Source organism: Thermobia domestica, chromosome 18, assembly GCF_964235325.1.
Source record: "Thermobia domestica chromosome 18, izTheDome1.hap1.1, whole genome shotgun sequence".
Lineage (NCBI taxonomy): Eukaryota > Metazoa > Arthropoda > Insecta > Zygentoma > Lepismatidae > Thermobia > Thermobia domestica.
This window is the reverse complement of record NC_137471.1, coordinates 18,744,052-18,767,653: the sequence shown is the minus strand read 5'-3', so window position 1 is coordinate 18,767,653 and position 23,602 is coordinate 18,744,052. Positions and strand designations below refer to the sequence as shown.

Genomic DNA, 23,602 nt, shown 5'->3' with positions numbered 1-23,602 from the left:
CTAAAAGAGATTTGTTTGTTCGTTCGTTATTTAGTGATCTTTCTTCTTAGTGAAAGGTTGGATACAGTTTTCGAAAAAGAAAGCTTAGTTTTAAAAACCTAAGTCCAATATTTCATTGCAATTGTTTTCTATTTTTAAATTAGAATGAAAAATAAGCATAATGATTTACCACGGGGAAAACCAGTGATCGAGCTTTCTTCTCTGAGAGAAAGAGATCAGTAGGCTAATCACAGAAAAAATACCGCGGTATTTTATATTTACAAATAATAATATCTATGAGTGTGCCGCGTGAATTCAAGTTACGCCCGTAGTGCGCCGCAAGTTGGAAAAGGTTGGGAAACGCTGATCTAAAATGAGATTATAAGTTAAAAAAAAAAACACGCACATTTAAATAACATGGGGAAATTCTTCATCCCCCTTTAGACCTCCTAAAAATTAAAAATATTCCAAATATTCACTTTTTGGCAATTTTCCTGTCGGTTAGTGCCGAGAAGCTACAATCATGTCAAATTTAATCATTGTAACCCTACAGAAAGTGCCCAATAATTTTGTAAAAGGTGTCTCACATAAATAACATGGGAAAGATTTTTCAGTTTCCCATAAAACCAGTCTAAAGTTGGATTTTTTAAATTTTTACTGATTTACTTAAGTAGAGCTAACGAAAACGTACATGCATACCGAATTTCAAGTTTTTATTCCAATTCTAAGTACCTAAAATATGAGATTATAGGTCCAAAAAAGGCCCATTTAAATAACATTGGGAAAATTCTTCATTCCCTCTTTAGACCCCCTAAAAATTAAAAATATTCATTTTTGGCAATTTTTCTGTGGGTTAGTTTCTGAAAGCTACAATCATGCCAAATTTAACCATTGTAGTCCTACAGGAAGTGCTCAATAATTTATGACAGCTCATGTAGTTTTATATATAGTTATTATTATTATAGGATTAGGATATATAACACATGGGCTGAAAAGTCCCGGGCCTAACACATAGATGGCGCTAGTTGTATTGCAGTCACCTTGTTTTCAGTGAATACTAACCTTCACAAGACAGCTGTGAGAATTTCATGATATTCTATTCATTCGTCTGTGAGTTATTGTGCTAAGAGTGACCCTACTTGTGTTAGTTTCAAAACAATGGATCAAAAACAATTTCGTGTTTTAATTTTACACTGCTTCTTGATGGGAAAAAATACCGTTCAAGCGAAGCAATGGCTTGAAAAGTGTTATGGGGACTCCGCTCCATCAGAAACAACAATAAAACGTTGGTTTGCTGACTTCAAACGTGGTCGTAGAGACACCGATGATGCAGAACGCAGTGGACGTCCAAATGAGGCAGTAACATCAGAAAACATAAAAAAAATCCACAAACTTGTTTTGAATGATCGAAAAGTGAAGGTGCGTGAGTTAGCTGACATCGTAAAGATATCAAAAGAACGTGTTGGCTTTATATTGCATGAGCATTTGACTATGAGAAAGCTCTGTTCAAAGTGGGTGCCGCGTTTGCTCACTGTTGACCAAAAACAAGAACGTGTTGATGCTTCTGAGCAGTGTTTGGCCACGTTTAAACGTAACAAACCGGACTTTTTGCGTCGATATGTGACCATGGATGAAACATGGATCCATCACTTCACTCCGGAATCAAAACGATCGGCATCTGAGTGGACAGCAACTGGTGAACCCCGTCCAAAGCGCCCGAAAGCACAACAATCGGCTGGCAAGGTTATGGCCTCGGTATTTTGGGATGTGCGTGGTGTAATATTTATCGACTATCTTGAGAAAGGACATACCATTAACAGTGACTATTATATAGCGTTATTGGAGTGTTTGAAGGCCGAAATTGCAAAGAAACGACCGCATATGGCAAAGAAAAAACTTTTGTATCATCAAGACAACGCACCGTGTCACAAGTCAATCAAAACAATGGCAAAACTACATGAATTGAACTTCGAATTGCTCCCACATCCACCGTATTCGCCAGATTTGGCTCCCAGCGACTACTGGCTGTTCGCAGACCTGAAAAAAATGCTCGCCGGTAAGAAATTTCGCACGAATGAAGAGGTTATCGCTGCAACTGAGGCCTATTTTGAGGCAAAAGATAAATCGTTCTACAAAAGTGGTATTGAAATGTTAGAGCGGCGCTGGACTGATTGCGTTGCTCTTCATGGAGATTACGTTGATGAATAAAGCTAATTTTGAACCAAAAAAACGGTGTTTTCTTTGTTAGGCCCGGGACTTTTCAGCCCATGTGTTATATACGCACACCTTCAGCCTGTGATCCAACGATTGTTCTAGGAGGACCTGACCCCTCCCCCTTGTCCCGTTCTAGTTATGCCTATGCTTTTAAATTTATTCAATGGTTTTGATGTGAGTATTCGATTGTTGTCGAACACTGATGAGCAGTAGCGTATTAACGATTTCGTTTCAGGGGGGGCTGTGCTAGCTTTATTCCTGGAAGATCGTAAAAAGAGAGATTAAATCCCTCCCTTTCTGGGAATCAAATCGAAAACTTCTAGTCGGTAAGTAGCCGCCCTATCGACTAAGTCACCACGACTCGAAAAAAAAAAATATTGAAATATGATATGGAGACACGTCGGCTCAGTGAGTACGGTCCTTTCCTCTGGTGCGTGAGGGTCCCTGGTTCAATCCCGGGGCAAGTAAGTTTGTAGTGGAGAACTTCGTGCCTATGGGTTTTCTCGGGAAGTCACGTTTCCTCCCACTTTTGTATTCCACCAATTCTTTCATTATACTTTATTCGCCTTAATCATAGTCTCCGTTAGCCAAAAAGGCATAATCATGGGACGTTAAGCTGAGAAATTTTATTTTATCTTTTTTTTTTAAATGAATTTGGTTTGTATAACAGTATTGCTATAGTGAATTTTGTAGGACTATTGTATTGACGCCAAAAAATTATTTTTCGTCCCGCCTCAAAAGTTTCCTCGACTCCTTTTGTAAATGTATGTACAAAATTTGTGCCCTGATTAAAAAAAAAAAAATCATCTAGAAGGTATCAGAAAGATCCTTCTGCGTCACGAAAGATCTACGTAGCGTGTGGGGAGTATATATTGTGTAATGACTTACGTATTTTTTCAACATTAATAAAAGCCCTTCGTACAACTTCTTCATCAGCTTATAAATTTTATATACTATCAGTCATGTAACACTAAAGCAGGGTTTGAGATCTGAGTGAACTATAGATACCAACAAGACTCGACAAAATTTTTTGTCTCATCTCCTGGCAACACTGATTATAATTAAATATCGTAATTTTTTTTTATGAAGTAAAGGAAAATTAGACTTGAAGAACAAATATGTAGAATGAAAGTATTAAATTTTTAGTTCATTTCAAAGATAAGAGAAACAAACAAAATAATGGGATAAAAATAAAGATGGCGTAGGTACTCCACATTGTTAACGTGGAATCCGAACCAGATATCGTGCGCATCCACACCTCGATCCGCATCCGCAGATAATGAGCTGACAAATACAAAGATACAACTTGTTTGTTCTACAACAATTATGCTTTCAAAAAATAATTTCCATTGTTACAATTTTAAAAGACTCATAAAATGCTTCGTATGGAGTATTGTGTTGTATGAGGCAGAAACATGGGAGTTATACGCAAAAATGATTACAAATAACTGGAAACTTTCGAAATGTGGATATGGAAAAGAATGGAGAGAATTAGCTGCGTCGAGCGGAAAATGAATGAGAGGATGTTAAGAATGGTATGGGAGAAAAGAACAGTTAGGGCATTGGCTAGGAAGGAAAAGAAGGAACTGTATCATGAGGGACGTGCTAGAGGGTATGGTAGCAGGAAAAAGAGGGAGAGGGCGAAGAAGACTAAAATTAATGGACAATATCATAGCAGAAAAAATCGTACTTGAACACGAAGAGGTTAGCGGAAGACCGTAGAAGCTTCTCAGTCGCAGCAAGTGACCTGCCAATTGTGATAGAATACCTATGATAATAAGAATGGTAGTGAAAATCTAATCTTCTCACAGTATCCACAATTTTATGCGACAAATCGCAACGAAATTAAAACTACATCCTCGAAACCTACATTGCTACGGATATCCACAGTAATCGAACCCGTGTCTCAAGACGATTCTATACATGTGCGGTCAAAATAAGCAGCTGAGCAAGTTAGAAAGTGGCCAAATTCCACGGTATACGTTGAAAACTCTTGAGTGAAAATCGCCAGAAATTCAACGACACAGAGGCCTGGTTTTGAAAGAGAAAAGTGTACTGTATAAAGAACCTATGAGGGATGAATTGCAGTCAGTGGCCGAGTGTTTTGTCCCACATGGAAAGTGAAAGTGAGTCGCTGGGACGTTGACCTGAGAAGTAGTCGACCTTCACAATCGCTGCCTCCTTCTTTTCTCCCCTCCATTTCTCACAAGAAACAGTGAAAGAGAGGCCCCGCGCCGTTCGTTCGTTGACTTCCACAACAACAAATCGCCTGGAGCAGACCAGAGCGAACTCACTCTCAAGAAATTCATTGTGACGTCACACACGAGCGAGTTGGGACGTGTATTTGATGGCAAGTACATTGTGGAATTACAATTTATTAAGTAAATACTTACTTTCTCTTTCTTTCCTTTACGGTTGCTATTGAAAGTAAATCTTCTTGCTTACTGCAGCTATTTGCTCATTGTTATTATCTAATTTTAATTAGTGTTCTAGTAAAGTTGGCCATATACTTATATGGGTGTATATACATGTTTTATGAGAAACATATGTTAAAAGTAGTATTGCCTATGAGACAGTACCGTGCCGTGGAAAATCAGCGCCCGGGGCGAGAGCATACGACGGAGTCACCGTACATATGAGTGAGGTCGACGTTCTAGCCGCGAAGCGCCACCTTGGTTGGCGCGAAACGTAAGAAAATTTTCAAAAATAAAACCTGCTTTTCCTTGATTTTGAGCACTTTTCATTACCTTTTTTTTCTTCCATTTAATATACGGGTGGGGCGCTTTTAGCAAGTGTCTAGGGACGCAAAAAGTGTAAATACTGCTGGTCCCTGATCAAATTAAATATTAGATTTAAAAATACTGCTATTGATCTAAATATTCCTAGTGATTTTTCCTCTCTCTCTTTTTTTCCTTCTTTCTTTCCTCCCAAATTTTGCAACCCCTTACTTTGGCACCCGGGGCTGTCGCCCCGCTCGCCCCCCCCACGACACGACACTGTTATGAGACGAGAAGTAAGGTTTACTCGTTTCGTCTCGATTCTCAATAATTCTTGTTTCGACTCGATTTGTAAATTTATCCCTAATTTTTTTCTTCTTAATTTCAACTAGACGTTATCAGACTTGTACACCACGAGAAATTCATAAAGACTATGATAAGAACATTTAAACCATATTTATTCTAATGCTTTTCCTTCTCAGGGGTGGGATCACGGTGACCCAGTGGTAGAGCGCTTACTTCCAGTGCCTGGGGTCCTTGATTCAATCCCCAACAAAGTAAGTTTGTGGTGGACAACATCGTGTCCGTGGGTTTTCTCCCACATCCTCATTCTACCGATTGTTCCACCATCATTCACTTGCCTTAATCATTTGTCTTCTCCCTTAGCTCAAAAGAGCATATGCGTGGGACGTTAAACTGAAAGATTTCAATTCATTTTTCTCATTTTTATTTTATTAATTTGTACTTTTTATACTATGAATCATAGTGTAGAATAAAACAGTGTTTGCGATTCAGGACTTGAGTGAACTATGTTACTCTCATAAGAGCAAACAAAAACTCGAATCTCGAGGACAGTTAAAAACGTCCAATGCTCTTCCGTGGGAGTCGAACCTACGACAGCCTAACTACTACACCACCTGATAACACCACACTAATAGCAGAGACAGCTTTCAAACCGTTTACTGTAAGCTTGAATTACAAGTCAGTCAAACTTGCATCCAGGTTGATTGGATAGCGTGCAAGCATTCCGCAAGCTGGATTAAGTTACATGGAGACGACCTTCCATTTAGTGTTTCATTCAAGCTTGACGCAAGTGTTTTACAAGTCAAGTCAAGTCAATAGCCAATGAACTACCAGTGATGCTGTGATGCTCTGCGAAGGGTCTAAAGCATAGCTTGCAAGTATAACTAAAGACAAATTGTATGAAAGCATGCGTTTCAAGTGCAAGCGTAGAAAGACCCAAAAGCCAATCACGGCCGAACTGGCCAACAAGTTTCTTGCTACTAGGACGTTTTCGTTTTCGTTTCCGTTTTTTTTTTTTTTTTTTTTTTTAAATTTTCCCCCAATCGGAACGTTTGTCTAGTTTCGTAGCATTAGCAAGTTTCTTTCTCGTGTGGTTCAAGAAGATGGAAAGAACACTGTAAATTGTAGAGCTCAAATGCAGAAATAAATTGATGCTACCTAGACTACCTGTCCAATAAGAATTTTTATGTTTACATGTTACGGCAGCAATCTGCAATTGTATAATTGTTGAAACTTACAATTGCAAGTTTGGATATACAGTAAAGCTCCAATTATCCGCAGAATTGGGTGTCAAGGGCAACGCGGATAACCCGAAAACGACTAAATATGAGGTCCAAACACAAAAAACATAGGGGACGCGGTGGCTCAGTGGTAGAGCGTTCACCTCCGGTGCTTGGGGTCCCTGGTTCGATCCCAGCTCGCGCCGTGTGGACTTTATGGTGCACAAACACCGTACTCGTGGGTTTTCTCGGGGTTCTCCCGTTTCATCTCACTTTCTTCATTCCATCATTTCACTCATTTCTCATTATCACCGTCTCCTTTAGCCTAACCGGCATAACCTGGGACGTTAAACTTAAAGATTTCATTTCGTTTTCACGAAAAACATATTTCAACATAAAAACAACAAAGTTTTATTGTACAAAAATTATAATAAAACTTTTAAAAATGTTTCTACGTCTCAAAGTGTTCTACGTCTCAAACCACTAAAATAAAGGATAGTAAACAACAAATAATTCTATACTGTAAATCTGTCAGTAATTTTTGAATTTTGCACGGTAGGACCTATTGTATTTTCCCGGTTGTTGTATTGGATTATTATTATTATTATTATTATTATTATTATTATTATTATTATTATTATTATTATTATTATTATTATTATAGGTACGTAATTAATCCTCCAGTGTTCGTCCGCGGACTCTCACACCGCAGTGAACAATGAATTTAATTTACTACCACGTAAATCGCTCTTCCCAATTCCCGCTTTTCATACCTTAACAACAATCAGCGCCTTCTGCTTACCAGAGTAGAATTGCACTTTGAAATGTATTTATTTTATATAAAGCAAGTTATTTTTATGTTTTATAACATACAGTACTTATTTTCATGTGGTGTGTCAGCCTGCAGCGACTACTTATGAAAAATAATTGATTGCGACCGCAGTGGAGTTTTATGCGCTCGCAGATAATCCCGACCGACGTTCATCCACTCGTGGATAATCGGTGTTTTACTGTATTTAGACGCTAACTGAAAACGAGGAACTTCCGTCTAAATGCATCCAGCGTCCCAAGCATAGATTCTATCTTCGTTCTGATTCCTCTGTTGAAACAGAAAGTGGCAGATTTAATGGCCTCCGGTTTAGATATTGAATTTCCTTAGAGCAACATATATAGATAGATATCTCTCAGAGCGCTTCTACTTGAAGGAAACTCAAATATCGAAACCGGAGGCCACTAAATCTACTACTTCCGGTTTCAACAGATGAATCAGAACGAAGATAGAATCTATGCTTATGACGCTGATTTACACACGAGAGTTGTTACTCGTTATCTGACAGATGGCAAATCTCGTTGGATTTTTGAAATGAAAAATTTATTGAGTTTCCCAGGCAACACTATAGATATGCTACATTGACTTGATCCCTAGTCTTCAGTTGCAAGCGCTGCTATCGGCTGAAGGAATTCCACTTGCTTTCTCTCGCTTAGCAAGAGCTGAATCCTCATTGGCTCAACGTGTGGGTGTGTGACGGTGTCAGCGTTAGTTCGCATTTTTGCCACGGCTCAAGACATTTTGGCAGCACAATAGTTCATCCAATTCCTAGACCACAAACTGTTTTAGTAGTACATTATTCATAATATAAAAATTATAAATTGATAGAGCTATTGTACGAACACAATGAAGAGCTTTTTATCAACGTTCATAGATACAAACAGATGGTCATTATACAATATACAGTACCATAATAGTTTAAACGTTGTTATATCAAACTGTTTGTGGGTCCTTCGTAACACAGAAGGATTCTGATATCTTCTAGATGAAATGAACAAGATTAGGGCATAAATTTTGTGCATAAATTTATAAAATGAGACGAGAAAATATTGAGACTTCTACAAAATTTATCGAAATGAGACGAGACTACAAAACATTATTTCTCGTCCGTCTTGTATTGTGAGCGACACTAACTATTAGTCCTAGGCTAGTCGAGAAAGCGTTACCCCCTGTAGCGAACGCGGCCAAAGGGGCTATTCAGTAATTTTATTTTCACTAGATGTGTAAATCATACTGTGAGCCAGTCAGGGTTTCCAGGTCTTTTTGCCAGGTCCAGGTGTGTAATAGCAGCGTTCCAATACTCTGCACAAACCATCTTCCAAGCAGCTGTTTCTTGCTAGAATCCCTTTGCCTGGCAACACGTCTTTCCTTTCTTTTCCTTCCTTTTGAAATCTTTTAAACAGCAAGCGGTCTATTGTTCCGACCCGCACCAAATACGCTCGAGCTGACGTTTTCTCAGCAATTTTATTGCTTTCGCGTTTATGTTTAGCCATCTACATTTAAATACATGGTCAGCGTATTCCAAGAGTACGCATGAGCAATAAATACGCTTTGCGATCGCCTCAAATAGCCGGGTACTTACCGTAGAAACCTGAAGCGGATAAGTTTTATAACTTCCGGTTTCAACAGAGTGCCAAAGGCGGAGAAGGGGTGGCATCTTCTCTATACTCCAATATATATGGCGACAGGCGGATTCAAGGGGAGGTCGTTCCATTGCTCTTCCCACAGCACTGCATTAGCAAAGTCAAAAATAACCCTGGAGTTACAGTCTATAGAGAGTTGGAGCAAGGATAATAGCTTATATATAGGTGATCAATAAATGTAATCTCGTCAGATATTTGTAACTGGTGCTGCCCATCGAAGCCAAACCACTTGGCGTAAAACCTCTTTGTGGGCCTGAGCCACTGCAACGCCATCTGTTAGCGAACGGTTGAACTACGTCAAGCCTAGTGACCAACGCGTGGGTCACCGCATTCCGTGGCCCTGTCTCTAGCAAGCGTATCAGAAATTTTCTAGATCTAGGGACCGTCACGTGACTCCTCACGACGCTGGGTGGACGCCGAATAGTGCTGCCCACGGGACGTGAAATAAAGTTTTCTCGTCTCGTTCATGTTTTGAAGTCCCTTGTCGTCTTATCTCGTCTTGATTCTCGGAATGCCTTTCTGGTCTCATTTAGAACACTCTCTCTCTCTCTTTTTTTTTTTTTTTTTTAAATGTACAGTCACCCACATAAGTACTCGGACCCCAAGTATTGGAATTATAACAGTCAGGGAACCAGGTACTTATGTGAGTAACTGTACAAACCCTATGCATCGATTTAAAAAAAACAGCTAGAAGTTGTCAGAATTCTTCGGCGTGTACAGAGGTTCACGAAGGGTATCATATAACAGCATTCAAACCATGCTTATTAGTTGAGTACTGAAAAAGGAGTTGCGTCTCTCTTTCAATGTTGGTAAATGCTTTTCATTATGTTCGTACAATCCTCTATCCATTTATAGTTTCTATACTATAGATTATGTAAGAATAAAACCGTATTTGAGATCTAAAATTGGGTGAACTAGTGTTAACCACGAAATTTGTTGAATTTGTTGTTTCATTTTCCAGACGAAACGAGAATTATCTAGTTCTCAAACCGTCTCGAATTTTAAAATGTAATACTCCTAGTCTCATGAGCAGCGGCGCAAATCTGTCTTCAACATTAAGGGGGGGGGGGAAGTAGGGAACGGGTAAAATTTTTAATTTTTTTATTTATTTATTTATTTATTTATTTATTATTTTTTTAGCGATGTTCAAAATATTTAATAAGTTGACAAACAATGCTGTGGAGGATCAGAGGAGCAGAGTTGTCTTCAACATTAGAAGGCGGGCAAATTTGAGGCTTATTCTGGGGGGAGAGACTCATATTACGTTAGATGAATCTGATTTCTGAGATGAACCTGTTGTATATTATAATCAGGCAATGTAGATGAAGTGGCAGTCGGACAGAAATCATCATTTCTTTCCAAAACACAAATTTCAAATCGTATTATTGGGGGGGGGGAAGTCCTTCCAGTTCCAAGATTGAGGGGTACGTGTCCCCCTCATCCCCCCTGGTATTTGCGCCAGTACTCATGAGCACTCTATTTTTCGCACCGGAATTCAGCAACAAAACATTATGTTCACGCTGAGAATTGAACGCGAGACTTCAAGCATTAAAAGATACGCGTGCTAACAATTCCGTTGCAAGAAGCACTACGAAACATGAAACAAAAACCATAAAAGTAATTTTAACTCGCTACAGCATAATGAACGTGATCATTAAAAAATAATAACTGATAAAAAAAGTCCGTGTTAAATCTACAAAAGATTGCAGAGTCATCACAAAATGTGAGATGAAGGAGAACAGAAGGGAAAGATAAATTCATGTGTAAGACTTACCAGATAAAAATATACTACAAGGTCATTTTAAGAAAAGAACCCAAGGTTACACATTTTTATAGATGTATTTCTCTCAGGGGCGTCATTTCAGACTTCGCTTGGGGGGGGGGGCAAGAGCACCACCGACATAAGACTTTCATGTTTTGTAGTAGTATATTAGTATACAACTGATTAAAGTATATGTGTTCCTCAAACTCTTGGGGGGGGGGGCAATTGCCCCCTCCTGCCCCCCCTAAATGACGCCCCTGATTTCTCTCCCCTTTTTTTCATGAACATACTCATCTCCAAAATGAACCAATGAAGAGAACAGTACGGATCTTATACACGAGTTTGCATTACTTAACTGTGATTGTCTATCCAAACCGAAATGGTTGTTTTGGAGTCAATAACGATTGTACAGTCTTACAAAAGAGGAGTTTTATTTTCAAAAGGGAACATTTACATTCGCAACTTTTTTTGGAGGGAGGGGGTAGGTGGAAGATTAAGCTTTTACGGTTTCTTATTGCATGGCTATTCGATGCGTTGGCAACGCGTATTTTAAGGCTCTTGCGTACGCTTGGAATACGCTGACCATGTATTTAAATGGTGGATGGCTAATCACAATGTGCTGCAAACGCGAATACGTAGACTGGAGCGTATTTGGGTTCGTTTCAGAACAATAGAGCGTAGGGATGCGCACGAGACGAGACGAGTCGAGACAGGATTTTCCTGACAAAATTCGAGTCGAGACACAGCTCTTCCAATAGAAAAATATACATTTTTCGAGTCGAGACATCACTTTTACAGCACATTTTCGACACGAGACAGCTACAAATTTTGTCTCGTGCGCATTCCTAATAGAGCGCCTACTGTTTCGGAATCAGTAAAAGATATCTAAAGGAAGGTAAAAAAAAGGAAAGACGTGTTGCCAGGCAAGGGGATTTTAGCAATAAACAGCTGCTTGGAAGATGCTTGGTACAGAGTATGGAACTCTGTTATTATAAAGTATGTAGTGTGTATAACAAGAAAATTCACAAAAATACAAGGAAATTCCGAGAAAATTAGCTAATCACAAAAAAACCTATGTAACACAATAGGGTTATTTCTCGTGATTTGCATGGATGAGAATAAGGTTGTGGCAGTAAGGCCTGGAAACCCTGACTGGCTCAAAGTATGATTTATAACTCTGGCGAAAGTAAAATTGCAGACTAGCCACCTAGGTCGTGTTCGCTGCGGAGGGTAATGCATCGGAAACCCATCCTCAGTAGCCATATACTAAATCTATGGGACGGCATGTTCCAAAGTTGCTAAGTTTACAGTAGAAGTGAGTGAACGAGGTGAATATATTTCTCTTATTTTTTATTTATTTATTTATTTTTTTTAATACAGACATGACTAACTGCATATTATGATTGATACCAAAAACCTTCCCTTTTAGATACATTCTATCGCGTAATCTCTTTAAAATAACATATTTCTTGAGAGTGTATGTAAGGAATGTTAATACTTTATCTTTCAACAAAGTTCTCAAAGAGACGAAGGCGTAGTTCACGCTTAAAACCAGTTGGGTAACAACCTAATGGGGCTGAGCTGCTCCAACGCCATCTGTCAGCGATCGTCTGAACTACGTCTAGCCTAGTTGATGACAACATGATCAGTGCGCTGCGTCGCCCTGTCACTGACCGGTGTACCGGGACCTTTCTAGACCTAGTGACCGTCACATCTTTCATTCACATGGCTCCCCAGTTAGCCTCATGACGCTGGGTGGACGTCGAGAATTGGGAAGCACCGACCTGGAATCGAACCCGGGACCACCTGGACATGAGTCGAACGTTGTAACCACTAGGCTACAGTATTCTCAAAGTTCATACTAACTTCACTTATTTCCACCTGTAGTTAAGAATCCACATAAATGTTGTTTACAAGACCAAGACGACACAGAAATCTTCCAATAAAAAAAACAGACACAGTTTCCAAGAAGAGACAGGTTCAACCCATTCTCATAGGTAGTCCTACATACAGGAATTCTCAAATAGAAACGAGTGTTCAAATTTTTTAACAATAGCATGTTGATCTCCGGCGGGAGCTCATCTAGTCCGGATACCACGTTAAGCTGTAGGCTTTCGTGTCTCATATAGTCTCATTGTAACGCTAAACTTTAACCTCATGATCGACAACTCAGGAGTTTGACGTAATAAGGACGTAAGCGAGTTTACGCTCTTTTTGCATCAAACGCATTTGTGGCTTTTGCCATGTTTGTTTAGCCTCCTGGTAACATTTCAATTCAATATCAGAATAAAATGCTGCATGTTACATTGTTTTATGTAAGAAAAAAAAAAGAATACTACTTAAATTTTCAACATCATTTTTCTCCAACTGCATGTTTCAAACTTACGCCCTTATTGCATTAAACTCCTCAATTGAGCTGTAAGGCATGATGAAAAAAAAAAAAAAAGAACAGGGAGAGGAGATACTTTGTTGGCAGTATTCAACTGAATAACTTATTGTCAAAAGACGAAAAGATTAACTGATGACATTGTGCATGAAGGCTACTCAGTTTGATGCAACACTTACGGAAGACAATTACTGGGAATCGAACTCGAGATCAGAAGCGCCACCAAAGATACAGTACTAAGAATATTAACAAAGCTGAAATCGCTATACATAATAAAATCAAAAATGCCAAATTAAAAACTAAATGAGTCGCACGAACACCGGAACTGTAAGCAATTTTAAGTCTATGGTGAGTACGAGAAGTACGCGGTCCCGAGGCTCAACCGAGGGAGATTTTGCCTTATTGAAGGTTGAGAACCAGAGACCAATTGAGTGGTAACGAGCTCTAGCGCGGTATCAATCGACAGTAGTGAGTTTTTTGAGGATCGAAAACCCGACAGTGGACAGTCCGCATAGAGGGTACTTAACCCAAGCTAGCTTGAGCCTCATTGCTAGTTTTGGTGACGCTAAACCGCATATTTATTTATTTATTTACCCTACGCGAACGCCTTAAATCCAACATCATTTCCATAATGTCTGCCTTTTCCAAAGTACTGACTAAGTATATATCCCTGCTTGGTTTCAGAAACTTCAGCAGAACCAGTAAATCAGTCCAACTAGCATGTCGGATATAAAACTGCTTTTTCTGATTTTAAGAGTCTTCATCCCGGCGAAACTAAAATACCGCTAATTTTACAGTAATTATGTGATATCTTCAAATAGATAAAAGATAATTGAAATATGGAACAAGAGCGCCCTAGACAATATTATTTTGCGTGAGGTACCGTTATCACAAGTCACCTAGCGGCTTTCCGTTTTCAGCTGTTTAGAAACGCGAAAATAAATGCCGATTTTCAAAATGGCTCGAAATCGAAAGCAGATAAGTGAGTCGTGATAACGGTATCTCATGTAAAATAATATTGTCTAGGGCGCTCTTGTCCCACATTTCGATTATCTTTTATCTATTTGAAGATATCACATAATTACTGTAAAATTAGCGGTATTTTAATCTCGCCGGAATGAAGACTCTTAACAAAAATATGAAAATTTTCATCCGGCGCTGTATCTAGTGTTATCCACAAGAAGAGATATAAAGTTTTCTTGTCTCGTCTCGATATATAAATTTATGCATAAAATTTACGCCATGATTAACAAAATTAGAAGTATTTAGAAATCTTTTGCATCACAATATTTCCCCCACGGTTGTGATATAACAACCAATGATGTTATAAAATAGAGGATCTGCCCATAATATACGTATCTTCATCATATGAACTCAGTGAAGAAAAAAAAACGAGCATCGTCTGAACCAGCACGTCTGATTGGCTACTCTCGTTTCCGCCATGATTGTTAGCTCGGAACATTGCGATCTTATTGGCGCGAAGTGGGCAGAGTAGGTGTGGCGAAGCTGTGATGTATGGCTTCACGATTTTCTTGTATGGGCAGATCCTCTATTTTATAACAACATTGAAACCATATTTAATGCATATCTCTAAATGCTCACAAATGGTATTCATTACGTTCGCAAACCACTTTATCAATTTATCACTTTTATACAATGTATTCATTATGTAATACTAAAACAGCGCTTGAACTCGAAAACTTGAGTGAAGTAGTCTTGCCGACGAAAACTCGAGAAATTTGTCTGTTTCTCGTCCGGTCTCGAATTTAAAAATACATTTCTCGTCACATTTTCGAGAACGAGAAATCTTTTGTCTCACTGGCAACATAAGTCTAATTTCGGAAAACCAGATTTGACAAAATGTATCACGCGATCTTTATTATCAAATCACGTATATTTTTTGCAACATTGTGTAGGTGTGAGTTATCTATGCAGAAAAGAAAGAGGTTAGTTGATGTTTATTCCAAGAGAGGAACAGATAGCAAATATACTTATGTAATGTTTGTATATAAATAAGGAAAACTTTTTTTTTTTTTTAAAAAAGAAGGCCACTCATTTGCTCAAGAGGAAATGTTAACGGAAGCCGGAAGCAACCAGGGCTAAAATGATAGTAGCAAGGAAGCGAATTCTTAGTCATTGTGTGATGGGGTGATCGGAAGACATGACAAAACGATATTTTACACTTTCCTATGAATTTAAGGATCGTTCACAGTTTCACAGATTGGGTGAGGGGAAAAAAATCTGAGGGTCAGAATGAAGTATCATTAGGGGCAGGAGTTTTTCGCAATTTGAAATTAAATATTTCGCATTTGAAATTAAAAATTTCGTATTTTGTCGCATTTTGAAATATAAAATTTCTCTTTTTGTCGCTAAGTAAATTATTTTACAAACTCTTAATATAAATTATACAAATTCTAATGTAAGCCCAATATAAGTAATAAGCAATAAATCAATAATGCTACGTAGGACAATGAAGTTATTCTTTATGCGGTTACTAACAACAAATTACTTCTTTTTTCTTCTACAAGTCCAAAAACTTAAAATACACTAGCACAGTATCATCACGATTTCCATCACAAAACACTACACATTGTATTAGCTATACACCAAAAACATATACCTGTAAAAACACATACATACAATAGATTAATGCAGTATCTTCTAGTATATCTCGTCTGCAAATTATTATTCTGATGAAAATTGCAGCATATTGCATGTTTCAACATTTTCATCTTTCATCTATAGCCTTCTATCATTGATTACCAAGCTGTATTTAAAAAATCCTTTCATAGTCAGTATTCGTTATTGGAAGCCATATTGCCGACAGGCTCAAGTTATTTAAGTTTAAATTTTTCTCCCCTTTGAAAAAATTGTACTTTTTATTTCTGTATTTTAACAACTAAAATTGACCTTTTTAAAAAAAATTCGCAATTTGTCGCGTTTTGCGGCACATTTCGCTCAAAATGTCAGTTATCGCATTTTGTCGCGACTTCAAAATACCTATTTCATTACTCAATCTGACGTAGTTCGTTAGAAAACCAACTCTCGGCTTTGTACGAAAACTTTTCGCGATTTCGCAACTTGGGAAAAACTCCTGCCCCTAAATATCATTTACAATAACTAACGGTGCTCCCTCACCCAAGTTGAATAGAAGTATGTTCATTGAACGATTTTTCTCGTTCGATTCAAATTGAGTAAAAACATTGATAATTTGACAAATGTGTTTATAATAGCCTGTTTTTCTCTTTTGTTTCTTAAATATAGTGTTATAATAATACATGAAAAATCTTGCATGACAAAAAAAAAAAAAAAAAAAAAAAAACTATATCCACCATTTTTGGTCAGATTGATTATTTACTGTTCTCAAAAGAAAGCCAAAAGCTTGCATTTTAACAAAGAGAAATGCCATTAAATTACATTTCTAATCTTAGAAGATATTAGAATGGAAATTTAAAAATGGGCCAAATTATAAAAAGAAAAGAAAAGAAAAGAAAAAGAAAAAGAAAAAAAAGAAACATCACCCTGTATAGCTAAGGTGAGGTATTGGGAAGGAGATTAGATTCATACCCATGTTTGAATAATGCGCTGTGTAGACAGCTGGTATGATTAAAAATACGTAGTGCTGTTGGATTGAGTGTCCTCAAAATGAAATGAAATCTTTAAGTTTTACGTCCCACGGTTATGCCGGTTAGGCTAAAGGAGGCGGTGATGATGAGAGATGGGTGAAATGGTGGAATGAAGAAAGTGGGAGGAAACGGGAGAACCCCGAGAAAACCCACGAGCACGGTGTTTGTCCACCACAAAGTTCACTTGGCGGGGGTGGGATCGAACCCGGGCCCCCAAGCACCAGAGGTGAACGCTCTACCACTGAGCCACCGCGCCCCCACTTGAGTGTCCTCAAATTAGTATAGAAATGTTATCCGAAATTTTTACTATTCTTATGAGCGCTTGTTCTGTCTTCGTGGCACGAAAGATCTTGAGAGAGCAACAATTTAAAATTACAATATTGTCTGCTGTTAGTAAGTTATTTGCAAAAATGTTGCAAAAAATGGTAGAAATTATTCTAACAGTTTAGGATTTTTTTTAAACTGTATTTGATCATTATTTTCAAAGATTCCAAGAAATACTTATTGTATTTTTGCATACGTGTGTAATTTATCCTTATGTATTTTTATGTAAGACAGGAAACAACCCCGAGTGTATGGTGAAATAGCACACAGAAAAGGCGCCTATTTGAGTCATCTAGTTATATAAAAGATGATTTTTAAAATAAAAAGATAAATTTGTCGGGGGCTTTTGTTGACAGTCTACGACGAGCAATAATCAGAATTCCAGGAAAGAAGGCGGAAAGTGAGATAGTTTGGCTGAAAATACAAACATTGCGAGAGAGAGATGGCTACTTGGAAATCAGTAAAGATTCCTCCTGCCCCCTTCACCTGACGTTCTAAACCATTCATACGTTACATAGCGCCTCTCATCTCCCCCCCCTCCTTCTCTACTTATATTCATTCCATATTCACTCTATTTGTGTGTCTCTGTCGACGCCTACGTTGAAACCTGATTCACGTTGCTACTTCGTCTCTTGCGAAGTTGATTTTTCGCTTCTCAGTTTCCCCTCCTCCTTCACATCTAGTATATGTGAGGCAATGACGTCAAGACTCACAAGGACAAACGAATAATAGTCTCTCCCTCTCCCCCTCTCTCATTCTCTCTCTCTCTGTTTTCTCTTGCTGTTTCCTGCTTCCACTTCTTGGCAACGGAAATAGCTACAGAGAAAGAGAGAGAGAGAGGGAGAGATGCAAGGAAAGCGTTGGAGAAGTGAATGCAACTAGTGCAATATAAAATTCAATATGCCTGCACTTAGGTTACCAATTATCTTCTTTGATATTTCCTTATTGAACAGAGTTATGAAACAGTTATCTAGCAAAATTTCCATTTTACACGAAGAATCTCATCATCACATTGTATCTCCATCATAGGTATTTTGCCGTTATTGACAGGTCACTTATTGTGACTGAAAAAGGTCCACAACAGTCTTCATCTAACTTCTTCGTCTTTATGTGTAGAATTTTCTGCTTTAACATCGTTCATCAAGCTCTATGTAGTCTTTTTCACGACCCCCTATTTTACCTTCCACTGTATCTTCTAGCACGTCCTTCGGAATACAGTTCTTCTCAGAAACAGTTCAACCAGTTTCTCTTCCTTTTTTAAATCTATCTATATCTACAAAAATAAAAGTGACTAGATTTGTGATTTTATAACTCTTAAACCACGCGACCGATCTCGATCAAATTTTCAACATAGATGAGCTTCGAGCTTGGGATGGTTTTATTATTTCACTTTGACGGTGCAACCTAAGGGAGGGGGATGGAAGGGAATATTTACAAATGATCGAAAATGACCGATATTAGTGTCGAATCCATAGTTTTTGGAATCGCTGATACGATTAGTGACACTTCCCATGCCATTTAAATCCAAATTTAACCCTGGGGGCGCGGTGGCTCAGTGGTAGAGCGTTCACCTCCGGTGCTTGGGGTCCCTGGTCCGATCCCAGCTCGCACCGCGTATGCTTTGTGGTGGACAAACACCGTGTTCGTGGGTTTTCTCGGGTTTCTTCCGTTTCCTCCCACTTTCCTTATTCCACCATTTCACTCATCTCTCATCATCACCGTCTCCTTTAGCCTAACCGGCATAACCGTAAGACGTAAAACTTAAAAATATCATTTCATTTTTTCCAAATTTAACCCTTTATGTCTAAAATAAAATGTATTCTCCCCGTGCGAAGAACGGGTATTCTGCTGGTTACATCTAAAATTGTTCTTTTCTCCCCTACTGTTTGTACTGCCTCATTCCCTGTCTGTTCGACCCAGCTAAATCTTTTCATTCTTCCCCCCGTATTCTTCGCACTCACAAGTCGGAAGCCTCCTGTTTTTTTTTTTAAATTACTTTTGCGTATTCTCAATGTTTCTGTCTAATATGATCATGAGTTAACCTAATATTTACTTATAATATTAACCTAATATTATCATGAGTTTTAAACTATAATTTTAAATATGTTTCAAAATGTCTATGCGAATCGTTCACGTTACTGTATGTTCCACTTTTAACAGTTTTTTTTTAATTTTTTTCTTTCAGAGCTGGAAACACTGACGTTTCTAAAATGCGCAACTGCCACGTAAAATTCACTTCGTCACCCCTAGAATACAACAGAGAATTCAAGGTTAGATTTCTAAAGTGCGTCTCATAATGAGCAATAAATAGGATGCGAATCTACGACCCGAACTAGCCTCAAAAGTGCACACTGTCACGACATCAAATATACTTTGACATTGAAACTTTTTTCTTTCTTTTTAATTGGTATTATCGATTGGCATATCCTTTTTTAGTGTTGTTGTGGAGAATTCAAAATATTGTTATTACGGTTGTATATTTCGTGACTACCATTTTTCTATTCAAACAGCCTTGAGTTCGATCTGCAGTTCAGTAGTCTTCATAGTACGGGGACACATATATTTTCCTTATATACAGGGTATTCCTCAATGTGATGGCACTTTCTACAATTTCTTTCCCAGCGAACTTAGTAATTCTACATTATTTTCAGCCTTTAACTGAAAACAAAAAGAAAAACTGTTCGAAGATAAGAAGAGTATAGCGATTAATAGAACTCATTGTGCTGAACAAAATTACGAGGAAGGACCCAAAAGTAACCGGATTGAAAGCGCGCGTCGTTCCTAGGCGTAGTAGAGAATTCTCCCGCTAGGTGGTTCTACTAGAGACTTTCCCAAACCAGTTGAGTAGGTGCTTAACGTTTAATCGTACTGTTGTTTCTTTCAACTGTTCTCATTTCCCACCTGAGAAATCAGTATGGCATAGACTATTTAAAGGAACAAAGAGTGTGTTTGAAATTTTGCTTCCTGTTTGAAAAATTGACAACGGAAGCTTACCAAATGCTTCAGCAGGATTTCAAGAAGGATGCTATGAGCAGCACACTAGTTTTTGACAAGGGCGCCGATCCTGGGGGACCGGGCTCCCCAAAGTTCATATGGGCCCCCTATATTTTTATGAATATGTATTTTATATGTATTTTTCTTGATATATGTATTGTTATATGTATTTTTTTATGAATGCCTCCCCCAAAGTTACAGAGAAATCGGCGCCCTTGGTTTCTGAGTTGGGCGCTTTTAATGTGGTGAGATGATTGTTGAAGATCATGCTCGTTCCGGGCGCCCTTCATCATCTCGAAAGGACGAAAACGTTGAAAAAATCGCAAATAAATAAACGAGGACCGTCGTTTCACGATCGACGAAATTTCAGAAAAGACAGGAATGAGTTGGAGCTCGTGCCAGCAAATTTTGACTGAGGATTTGCAAATGAGACGTGTTGTCGCTAAGTTTGTTCATCGCCTGCTCATACAAGATTTAAAAGAAAAAATCGTCTGAATTTGAGCCAGGACTTGAAAAAATCAGTTTGAAACTACCCAAACTTCTTGACCAAGGTCATTATAGATGATGATAGTTGGTGTTACGAATATGACCCCAAAACCAAACAAAGGTCTAGGCAGTGGAACACCTCTACTTTTCTCAACAACAAAAAAAAGCAATATATGTAAGGTTGAATGTTAAAACGATAACCATTGTTTGTTTTCTAAATTGACAAAGATAGTATATGGTACGAAGGGTGAATTTAAATTAGTTGACAAAGGTGGTCTATAGTACGGACGATGAATATAAATTAAACGATAAAGATGGTCTATGGTCGAAGCATGAATGTGAATAAATTGACAAAGATTGTCTATGGTACGTAGTATGAACATAAATCACTTGACAAAGGTGATCTATGGTACGGAGGATGAACATACATTAAATAACAAAGATGGTCTATGGTAGAGAGTAAGAATATAAATTACTTGACAAAGGTGGTCTATGGTACCACGGATGAACATACATTAAATAACTAAGATGGTCTATGGTACAGAGTAAGAATATAAATTACTTGACAAAGGTGGTCTATGCTACGGAGGATGAACATTCATTAAATAACAAAGATGGTCTATGGTACAGAGTAAGAATATAAATTACTTGACAAAGGTGGTCTATGGTACAGAGTAAGAATATAAATTACTTGACAAAGGTGGTCTATGCTACGGAGGATGAACATACATTAAATAACTAAGATGGTCTATGGTACAGAGTAAGAATATAAATTACTTGATAAAGGTGGTCTATGGTACGGAGGATGAACATACATTAAATAACAAAGATGGTCTATGGTACAGAGTAAGAATATAAATTACTTGACAAAGGTGGTCTATGGTACGGAGGATGAACATACATTAAATAACAAAAATAGTCTATGGTACAGAGTAAGAATGTAAATTAGTTCACAAAGGTGGTCTATGGTACGGAGGATGAACATACATTAAATAACAAAGATAGTCTATGGTACAGAGTAAGAATATAAATTACTTGACAAAGGTGGTCTATGGTACGGAAGATGAACATACATTAAATAACAATGATAGTCTATGGTACAGAGTAAGAATATAAATTACTTGACAAAGGTGGTCTATGGTACGGAGGATGAACATACATTAAATAGCAAAGATAGTCTATGGTACAGAGTAAGAATATAAATTACTTGACAAAGGTGGTCTATGGTACGGAGGATGAACATACATTAAATAACAAAGATGGTCTATGGTACAGAGTAAGAATATAAATTACTTGACAAAGGTGGTCCATGGTACGGAGGATGAACATACATTAAATAACAAAGATGGTCTATGGTACAGAGTAAGAATATAAATTACTTGACAAAGGTGGTCTATGGTGCGGAGGATGAACATAAATTAAATAACAAAAATGGTCTATGGTACAGAGTAAGAATATAAATTGAACAAGTAGTGTCATCTACGGTATGTAGAGCAAAGCTAGAATGAAAAACAAAAGTAGTGTATAACAAGTAACTTGTTACCACAGGTATAAAGAAAACTGACCCAGTTAGAGTCCGCTGTTCGTGCAGTAGAGAACGCAAGGACAGAGAGCTGAGTTCGATGGAACAAGAGGAGGGTATTGTTCTGAAGACCTTGAGAGCAAATCGAGTCGAATCACTGAATGAACGAAACAACCGTTAGTGCTAATAGGACTCTTTTCATCATGAACACAGATTGAATGATGTCCAATTTATTTCTTTTTATATTTTACTTGATTCCTGAAGGGTGTGGGGAAGGGCGGTGTCTACACAGCAGGAAATCAATCAATTTGTTGTAATGGAAGAGAAGGGTGTCTCTAACAGTTGAATAACACAAAATAAGAACAACTTTTGTGAAATGAAAGTCTCCATACATAATGAGACCATATGATTGAAACCAGTACTGCCCAAATGGTGGTCCTCGAATATGTTTCATTCGGCCCTCGAGTAAAAATAGATAAATAAACCACTTGTTCTTTTCCTAATTCCATATACAGGATGTTTCAAAACAACACTGATAACGTTTGGGAGGTGATTCCTGACACCAAGATAAGACAAAAGGACTGGGTGCACAAATGCTTTCTTTTGGAGTTATAGGCTGCCGAAAACATGGAAAAATTAACTTAAAACGCTCATAGCTCCAAAACTGTGGGACCTAACGTAGTCTGGTCAAGACTTCGCTAAATGACTAATATATTCACTATGCAATAGTACATGTTTCACAATCCTGAGGTACTCACGCAACAATTGTTATAGAAGTTTGGCTAGGGCATATAATTTGAAGTACGCACCAACTACCTTTATAAAAATTGTTGCGGAAGTACCGCAGGATTCTGAAACTTGGATAGTTGGATAGGGTACGTACTAGTTCCTAAGTGAAGTCTTAACCCGACTACGGTATGTCCCATAGTTGGAACTATGGACCTTTATTTTTTATTTTATTTTATTATTTATTTATTTTTTTTTATTTTTATTTTATTTTTTTTTTTCGTTTTCGGCAGCCTATAACTCCGAAAGGAAGCATTTGTGCACCCAGGTTGGTCTATACTTTTTGTCTTATCTTGGTGTCAGGAATCACCTCCCTCCCACACGATATATATCTTTTAACCTTTTGGGTACCATTCTGCAAAGTAAGACGTTGCTGCAGAGATGATTTTTTAAAAGCTAAAAATTGCCATTTCATAGAGTTACTTTAAAATATTTGTAGCTCGGATTCTAATTGGCCTAGAAACATGAAACAAGATAGAACAGAAAAAAAGATTCAGAAAATGAACTTATTCACATTCAGCGAATCATCGCCTCAGAGACAGGGAGGTTAAAAAAAAGTTGAAAGTGCCGACAAGTATAGTTCTTATTTTGCCCTGACCATTAATATTAGATAACATCACAGTTTGCTTTTACCACTGTGCAAGCGAATTAGATGTTAGGAAACAATACTGTGCTGGCTACGTAGTGGGTAAAATACTCACGCATGTTTTTGCGATCTCTGGGTAGATCCCAGCTCTCGTCAAATGGGTTTTCTGGTGGACAAACACGGTGTGCGTTGTTTCTCTTGAGCTGCTCCTGTTTCTTCCCACTT

General features: G+C 38.0%; 1 long non-coding RNA gene across 1 annotated transcript in view; it reads left to right on the top strand.

Annotated features, from left to right (window-relative positions):
* The first annotated feature begins 4,270 nt into the window (after positions 1 to 4,270).
* The window catches only part of LOC145675584 (uncharacterized), a 32,200-nt gene continuing 12,868 nt past the window's right edge, over positions 4,271 to 23,602 (top strand). Inside the window, exons 1-2 of the long non-coding RNA XR_014129161.1 lie at positions 4,271 to 4,543; positions 19,189 to 19,273. This is a non-coding gene — a long non-coding RNA (uncharacterized LOC145675584). The remainder of the gene's footprint in view (positions 4,544 to 19,188; positions 19,274 to 23,602) is intronic.